A 9569-nucleotide genomic window follows, 5' to 3' on the forward strand; every position below is an offset into this window, starting at 1 on the left:
CTCTCGCGAACTCATTACGCATGGATTAAGGAAGTGAATGATGGAGGCACGTAAAAAGAGAATATTCAATCTATCAGAATTAACGTGTCACGACTAATCTTGATGCGGGTGTGCTGATTTTATATTTCCGCACGGCGAGGTCGATCGTGCGCACATAGGCGTCTAACCATAACCCCGACCACTGTTACCAGTCACAGGAGGGCCACCTCCCCCCCCCCCCCCTTTTGGGGGGGGGGGGGTGAGGGGGATGGACGCAGAAGATAGTAGGATACAACTATTCGGAGCGTCTAAATTAAAGCGGAGGTGCATGTAGATGTAGTCGGAGCGATTCTTTTTGTAGTAGTTCGTTTTCTGCATGTTTTGTAAAAAAGAATGCGCACAGCCTCAACGATCGACATTTTCAAATTTCACGTGGCACATGTCAACAATTCTTTAGAAATGATTTCAATATTTTTTTACCAGAAAGAAAAAAAAATAAACAATTCTCTATTTGGGCATGTGTGTATATACGGGCACGGCAGCACAATGGATTAGAAATGCTAGCGAGACACATATGAAACTCGTTTCCGACGGTTCATTAGGGGGAAAAAAATGGAAGCAAGAGATAAGATTCTGATTTGCATTGGTAGTTTCAGTGCAGTTTCCTCTTCGTATACGTAATAAATTAGTTTTCTGTAGATTTGAAAGCAACGAACAACTAACAACATTTTGCGATCCCTACAGAAGAGGTAATACGTGCCAAGAAACGATTAAAAAATAATTAGTATTTTCGCGGGGAAGAGAGTTTCCCAATTTGGGCACTTACATGGGGATGACAGCACAATGGATGCGGAAAAGACTTGAGCGCAAATCAAAGAGATGGATGCGGTGGACATGATTTGAAAACCCACCTAGGGTTTGATCCCTCGTGGACAGGTGTACAACCTCTTCTGCTAACCAAACAGATAATTTAGTACGTCTTGGTATAATTTCAGGGACAGCGAAAAAGCTCTTCTAGGGTAACAGGCAAGTTTTGTCAAGAAAATAGTTCAAAAAATAAATAGTATTTTAGTTGGGGAAGAGTGTTTTCCAATTTGGGCACTTTAGAGGGCACGACAACACAACAGATTAGAAATGACAAGAAAGACGCGAGCCAAATAAAAAAAAAAGGATGAAGTGGACATGGTTTGAAAACCTCGCAGTAAAAATCAAGGGGACTAATTAATGCATTGGCGCTCAGATAAATAATCTACGTGTCTAATTCCCATACGATCGAGAAGTTAGATTTGGGAGTCCTCGCGAAACTTCTAACTCGCTCGTTTGGTTTGCTAAAATTTCAAAGGATTCAAGACGCATTCCCCTCCTCGACCACACAAACGAGATGCCACAACGGCGACAATGATCCATCGGTGAATGCCGGCGACACCGTTGTGGCGCCCAACGGAAGTTCTTGGCCAGTTGAAGACCGTTTTTGCTCTTCCCGATGGTCTCCATTTACAAGAACCTATTCACATGTGCTGGTCGACGGAGTAGTTTTGTCCGGATCTACCTGTTGGAGCATCAGCCCGTGCAGTTTCTGAATTTTTTTTACCAGGCACAGGTGTGTGTGCAATCATGCATGCGGATTTTTGCAGGCCTAATAAAGCCACGAGTAGACTTTCTGATTTGTTTGGAGTTTTTTAAGTCACCTGTGCACATACGTGTAAAGGAGCAACGGCGATACGGCAAGCGGCGGCGACGTGGCAGCAGTCAGTGGAGGATGCTGCATGCGGTCTCGCGTTTCCAAAGCCAGCAGAGGGAGGCTTTCAGTTTCAGCAATCAGCTGTTAACCAACGTGTGTGGCACTGCCAAAAAAACAAAATAAAAATAAAAATATGGTGACCCGATCTCTCACGTTAAGCAAGGGAACACAGTACACCAGGACAGTACTCTTCAACTACTCAAAGATTGGGTCCTGCGAGCTACAGCACCTGTCCTAGATCGACTAGGAGCTTGTAGCTGCTTGCAGAGCCTATAGCTAGCTTATAACATTAGCCTTTTAGCCGGTTACGTTGAGGGTTATCTTTCGAACAGTGCAGGTAATTAACGATGGATGTTTCAGTCTAAACAGACACGGCACACCACGAACGTGACATCGTGTGCTCTGCCCCATGGCACGGGGAGAAGGAATTCAGCGGGCAATGTACACACATGCGTGTGTACTTGAAGCTAGCTGCCGTGAACCTTCACCTGCGTTCTTAACTTACCGAAAGATATGTGTGTGATTTGCATGCCTGCTAGTTCCATTATATTCGTACGGAAAGGACAGTCATGGATACTCCATGTTTAGAGGTCCAAATCAAATAAAACGAACTTCAATCGATCATCTACTTGCCCCCTATTTTAGGAAGATCTTCAAATTCCCCCTCCGCTCTCGGGTATTCAGGGAGCTCTCTATCCATGAAGATTATTGCTGGAGTTGAAGATATTTTTGTGACCCGTGAAAAAGTAGAGAGAACCCCATTTAATATTTGGGAGTTTTGGTTTAAGGGTTATTGTTGAAGTTGCTCTAACAGGATGATCATTGCAGTTTGAACGATAATCATTGCAGTTTGAATAGAGATATGTAGATTATGGCAGAACGATAATGATTAAAACGTGTCAAGTTTGCTTCGTGCTCGTGGCTTTACGCAGGCGCAGAGGTGACGGCATGGCCAGCAATCTTTTCTCACTCTCTCGTCAGGAACACAAACTAAACTACTCCCGTTTCTTCCGGCTCGTCACTGACTGCAAAGAAAATGGCTGAATGGTTGTTTTCACTTTGGATTGCGAAAGCGTTTGTTCACAGGTCATGCAAGTGCCTGCTATTTTCCAACGCCAGCCAATACAGAGCACCTCAGTTCTGTCCTAGCTGACATGCACAAATCTTTTTATCCAACTGGGAAAAAATAACGCACCCGTACGTATAAAAAGTTGTATACATAGTCAGACGAGATACTACTACTTGTCTCGCAAAATAAAAAAAGACGATATACTTACTAGTTCGGCCATGAACATCGAACCTGCTGCGTTCAAAAAAAAAAATATGTCAATTTAACCTGCTGCAAAGTACTCTGAGAAAGCAATGTTTGAGTCCTCTTGTTGGCAAGGACAAATCCCAAGGACTATTAAGTTAGCCAGCAAGCTTGTCTGTACATCTCGAGGAAGACTAGCAGCTGCCATTCTCAAAGCAGCCAGTTGACATAGAAAAAAAATCACAGTAGCTGCGGCTGAGACAAAATTTTGTTTGAAAATCTGGCGTTTGACCAAATGCATGCATCGACATTGTTTTGTATCATCCTCGTCTGCTTCGATCAGCCGCCCATGTGTGTGATGAATTTTTGTTGTGATCCGACCAGCCGATTATAAACCGGCGATAAGTATATATGTGCAACTGATAAGGTCATGGTGCCACAAGTTATTGCGAGTGAGTCAGCTAAAGGCACCCACCCAGCCAGCCAGGGCTGCCCCACGCAACTGCTACAATCCATAAGCAATTGGATCTGAATTTTCTGTCTCTCAGTACTGTCATGGAATTGCTTGTATCGATCGAGCCAAACCTTCGATTTGACTAAAATCTAGTTGCAAACCAGCCTGCAAGACTCATTCATGCATGCACGGCAACGTGCACGGTACTCTTTTCCATGATGAATTGAAAACTAGTAACGGTGCAATATATTTGAAAAATAATAGGATTCTTCTATGCTACTTCCAAACACTTGTTTTAAAAAAAAATCGAAGAAGCTAGTGTCCTATTTAAAATCTTCGAAATTTTTTAAAATAGACTTGAAAGTCTACTGCTCTGAGCAAGTTGTAGATGGACCTAGTAATGAGAGCTTACACAAACTGACAAAGGTTGCATCCCTTAAACAAACGGATAAGAAATCCCAACGTCCATGCCACCCTGATGTGTAGGCTTCGACAATGATATGTGGTACAGCGAACTCTGAATTATATACTGTCTGTTCCAAACCGATGTTCAGAGCTGCACTTGGAAATAGATTCTCCATCTCTCCTGAACAAACTACTTTACCTGCTACTTCTTTTAAAGGCCCTCAACAAATCACTGCTAGATTAGCGGTTGGCTCTACATGCAGGCTAATCATTTACCTTGCCATCATCATTGTTCCCAGCAGCTGATCTTATTATGTTTTGTTTATGCTTGAACGTAACATCTATACGAAGTACTAAGAGCTAGCTATATGACAATCATCCGTAGGAGATTAAGAAAACGTTGTGAGTTATAAAAAATGTGAGTTATAAAAAAGAACCTAGAGGCCAACAAGTTGGTTGTTTAGTACTTCCTCTGTTTCAAACTGTAGGTCATTTTGACTTTTTAGGTTTATAGATATTATTATGCACCTAGACATACACTATATATAGATGCATAATAATATCTACGAAACTAAAAAAGCTAAAACGACCTACAATTTGGAATGGAGGGAGTAGATGATTGGAACGGAGGGAGTAGAGGATAAGAGCCATGCTACAGAAGTTGACCTTTCGATTTGTTCATGCTAGCCGACCGGCACACGATGTTGGTTACAAGCACATGATATGTGACGTTTTGTACGGGCAAAGGACGGTTGACCTTTGGGGCAAGCAACTGCCCTGTCTAGCAGTAGCAATCTCTTGTCTGACCCAACCACTTCAATCCAAAAAGGGCACTACCGTCCGTATATCTGATGGCTAGCACAAGCAAACCTGCATGATTTTAGCAGATCATAATAACATAATACTGCAGCAATGATTTGTCTGTCAGAAGTAATATAGTGTGTGTTAGGTAAACGCCAGCAAATCTCAGGGAATCAATCAACCAAACTACATCAAAGTACAAAACGTACGGCCGTGTCCTGCACCAATCCTGGTTTTCCTCAAAAGAAAAAGACACAAGAACATTTTAATCTGCGTTCCCAATAAAAAAAAGCTTAGTTAATCGATCTGTCAATTGCTGCTAGAGTATGAGCGCATCTTGAATTGCACTCAATGAAGCATGTCCACTCGTCGATAACTTTTGCGAGAGGCCTGATGAACTCACCAATAATTAATAATGCTTGATAGCTCGTGGAAAAAACTGACTGGTCACGGTGTGTTTCTACTGTGCGCATGTCATCCTAGTTCGAAAGTCTCATACCTGGATCCTAGTCTGATACAGAGTCGTCATCTGATAAACTTTTTTTAGAAAAGTTGCTTGCTGCCGGTGAGCACCACACGCTAAAGATAACAGTCATTGGTCTATTTTTGATTACCTTATAGATTCAGGCATCCAGCATGGACCTGTCTGTCCTCTCCAGTGATTTGTTGACACGAGCAAAAAATCTAACGTCACAGGCTTGTTCTGACTTAACAGAGTCGCATAATACTGCGATTACTTGGAAAATTTTTTTAAAAAACTATGCGACTACTATAGTACTATCATAGAACTAAAATTGCTCCGTTTACTTGTTCCCCAACCAGTTGATTCCAATTTCCAAGATCATCACCAAGGAGGCAAGGAAAACAAAAAAGAAAAAAAGTAATCGTAGTCTTTTTTTCCACGCGAGGATAAGACCAGTATTTAGGGATAGAATAGAGGATAGAGCAAAAGCAAGTACATACGTGCCGTACATGCACTGTACGAGCATCGCCGGCAAAGTCAAACTCATCCAGCAATTCCTGTTACGTTTACAAGCTAGACCTTGACAGGGTCAGGTCAACCATGTCGCTGGTCAAGCTGGCTGCCAGACTATTTACTCATGGGGCTTCCCACTATTTACCCATTTCAATTGGGGAGAGTAGAAAATTATATATCTATTAGAAATGGGGAGGGTAGAGTATGAAAAGGTTACAATTAATCAATTATTGAATATGTGTATATACATATATATATATAGTGTAAAGTTAATTATCCATTGGACATGGATGGGATTGTGGAGCGTAAAGAGTGAATAATGATTATTTAGATTTAGGTGTGAATAAGAATAGGTTTGTCTGTACCCTTCCCTTGCACTCGTGGGTCAAGTTGATCCAGTACATCGCGTGCAGCCGTCCGCAAAAGCAATGCAAAACCGCGAGCTTGAAGTCTGAACTGGCGTAGCGCTTCTGCATGTGATGGACACGAACAGAAACAAAAGTATTCCTCTACTACGCGCTCGGCCTTTTCAACGTGGCGGCGTGTCTCTGCGGCCACCCGGCTCGTGCGTGAACGTCTGCCATGTGCAGATGTGCTGACCAGCCAGGCGCACGTCCATGCAGGTCGGTCGGACTGTCGCCAACACATTCCCGTGTCAGCTCGGATCATTCATGAACAAAAACCTTTTTTCTTATAAAAACTAAAAATGAGAACCTCGGCTAAAAAGGAAATGAAAAAGAAAAGCTATCACTATTTGTGTCACTCCATTTTTATTCCTCTCCATTTGCATGCTTTCTTCTCCAACTCCGGCCAATTCTAGCGAGATTAGGGATTTCGAGGCTAGGGATTCTGGATTTCTGAGGTTAGAAGTTCGGGGTTTCTAGGGTGGGAGTTCACCGCGGCCCTAGAGGGAAGGCCGACCTGCCGGAGCCGGGTGGAGGAGGCTGGTTGGACGGTGCTGGGACGGGGGATGACGTCCGCGACGATGGTGGTGGGAGGTGGTGGCGGGAGGGTAGGAAGGGAGCCGCCGTCCACGCCGGCCGGTCGGCGCGGAGCTCGGGTGAGACCCTAGCCCACCCACGGCAAAAGGGTGGGGGCACGAGGAGGAGGCGGGCGGTAAAGAAGCAGAGCAACAAGGTGAAGCTAGCGGGAGGTAGAAGATGAACATGAGTCGTTGTATGATGATCTGATGGCTTAAAAATCGAGTGAGGGGAGCCTCTGTTTCACCCATGTGACATATAGACGGTCCCGAAGAAGAAGCTTTTAGACTTGGAGACGTGCAGGGGTGGAGGCCGTCGAATGGTTTGGGTCATTGGGTGGGTGGTTTGGCGCGGGTCATACAAGCTAGCACGCGCTAGCAGGCTTGCTAGCCACCGATATCTGACAGCTTCTCCTACTCCCCGAACTTCCATTTTCGGAAAATTTTAAATCCCATAACTTTCTATTTTTGAAATATCATTACTTCATATACATAATTTTGATGCATAACTTCGTACCAACAACTTTTTATGGGATAATTTTTTAGCACGACTTTAATGGTGTGCAGAACTTATACTTCTATATACAAATTCTAAAGGACAACTTTGATTCTTTTATTTTTATAAAGTTAAAATTATACACATGATTTATATGCATAAATTGTTTCGAACAACAACTTATGTAATAAATTTTGTAACAAACTTTTATGATATACACATAATGTTTGACACAATTTTACAAGAACGTGGTTAAAAATTTATACACATAATTTATACCCAAATTTATATTTACTTGAATCTATTTGGGAAAATTTTGAATAGGAAAAAATATATAGAAAAGAAAAAAAAGAAACAAACGTGCAGCATGGATCGGCCGCGTGGGGGACAGGCGGATAGCAGGCCACCAGTAGGGCAGCAGCGGCACCAGCGCGTTTTGCTGTGGCCCCACCCTCCGGCCGCTCGCTGCTCACCTCGCGCGCCAGGTAGGAGTCAGCTTCGCGGTTTGGCGCCGAGGATTTCAATCGGATAGAGGATCGCGTTCACATGCTAGCTCTCCCGTTTTCACGTGATGAACTGCTGAAAGGTAATAGTCCTGGGAGCACACGCACGTCACGGTGGCCTCTCATCATCGATCCATCGTCCTCCAACAGAGATAGAGATAGAGGGAGACACACACAGTGATCTCGTCGTGCATTTATATCACTCGCGCGGATCACGCCGGATCCCAGTGTTCTCACGTCAAAAAACCCCTCGCTGTTCACGTACCTCTCCCCGCCCCGCCCGAGATCCCACCTCCGGATCGGATCGCCGAGAGCAACAGAGAAAACAGACGAAAACGACCGAAGGACCCGCGATCTCCTCGTAGAACTGCCGCCACGCTACGTGATGATCCGTCTCGTCGTCACTCGTCAGAGCACGGGACGGACCTGCACCCGTTGGACGCGCGCGGCCGGGGAGCGCGCTCGCGAAGGACGCAACGGGGCAGCGGATGGATGAGAAGGTGTGAACGGCAAAAAAGCGCGAGGTGTGACGCGCCAACGATGCGGTCGCCAGTACGGGGTCGCCGTCGTCTCGTCCCCCTCTCCCCCCGCGCGCGCCGCGGAAGGTCGCGGTCCGCGGAACTGTCGCCGGTGGGGGCGATCGACGAGGTGTGAACCCGCGCATTCAATGCGCCGCGGAATTCTCTGCCGCGACGATGTGAGGCACACGGGCCATGGCGGGGTCCGGGGGGTTGGAGCGGAGCGCAGGTGGTGCCCGGTGGAGGCGAGTAGTAGGCGACGCCGGAACACCCGTCGTCGTCGTCGTCGCCGTCCCTCCCTCATCGACGGAGGGGGTGCGGGCGACGGCGTGCCCACACAGCCAGTGACTCCTGAGTCCTGACCGGTGACCGCACCAACTGCCGAACTGGCCGCCTCTGCGTTGCCCGTTCCCGGCGGCATTGGCGTGCCGGAGGCGTTGCACGCGTTGGCGTCGGGTGTTGTCAGTCCCTGTGTAGCGTTGCCGGTCCAGCCTACAACTACAAGGAGAAGTTGGTGGACCGATCGACTTAGCAGTGGGTAAGTTTCCTGAACCGAATAAGTTCCTCCGTTGAACATGATCAACAGACAACAGAGAACGAGGAGGCTACATGCGTAGGAACCACCAGCCCGACCTCCATCGTGTATGGAACGAGGGTCTGCATCAGAAAGAGCCAAACTAGCGTGCTTGCACCAAAAAAGAAGGATGCGTGTGCTGCTGCGTACGGCATGCATGCCTAGCTCCAATCGTAGTGCCACCGGGAGATCTGGTAGCTATCTCGTCTTCCAGTTTTTGCTATCTTTTTCTAAAAGAGGTAGTCATGGTGAAGTCCTAAAACCCCCAAACAGTGCTCGAGATAGTGATTGCGCCTTCCGGCCCAAGCATGTGTCCGACCTGCGTTAGCAACCGCTTCAGCGCCAAGCAAAACAAAAACAGGTCGCGTCTCGTGACTACGTTTCACACCGGACCTCGCCTATTTTCCCAACCCTGCAATTCATCCAGCAAGACAAGGTCCGAAACATTCGCGCGCGCGCACAAAGATATGCACGGCTCCAAAAAGGGTTTAAGGCTGAAAAATACTGCCCCAGATAAGGATGAACAGCGCATTTATGAGACGCGGACGGAAACGACGCATGCGCGACGGCAGCAGGTGCAGGGCCGGCGTCCATCTTGAAATCTCCGCACTGACCTTTCTCGTCGATTTCCTACGGACGGGAGGCGACAGCGGCCGAGACGTCAACAAGGGGGGCAGCCAGAGCCAGATACGGCTCCGCTGCAGTGCGCGGCGCACCCGGCTGCAGGGTCTGCGTCTTCTTCCCTCTCCCGCGGGTTACTCAACCTGAACGCCACTTAAAATTTCCTCCTCGACCCCGCGAGAGGGACGAGACGCGCATGCGTGCGAGATACTGGACAGCGGACAAGTGACGGATTGGAAGCGTAATACTAGTATGCTACCTCTATTAGCA

This window comes from Setaria italica, chromosome VII, assembly GCF_000263155.2.
Source record: "Setaria italica strain Yugu1 chromosome VII, Setaria_italica_v2.0, whole genome shotgun sequence".
Classification (NCBI taxonomy): Eukaryota; Viridiplantae; Streptophyta; class Magnoliopsida; order Poales; family Poaceae; genus Setaria; species Setaria italica.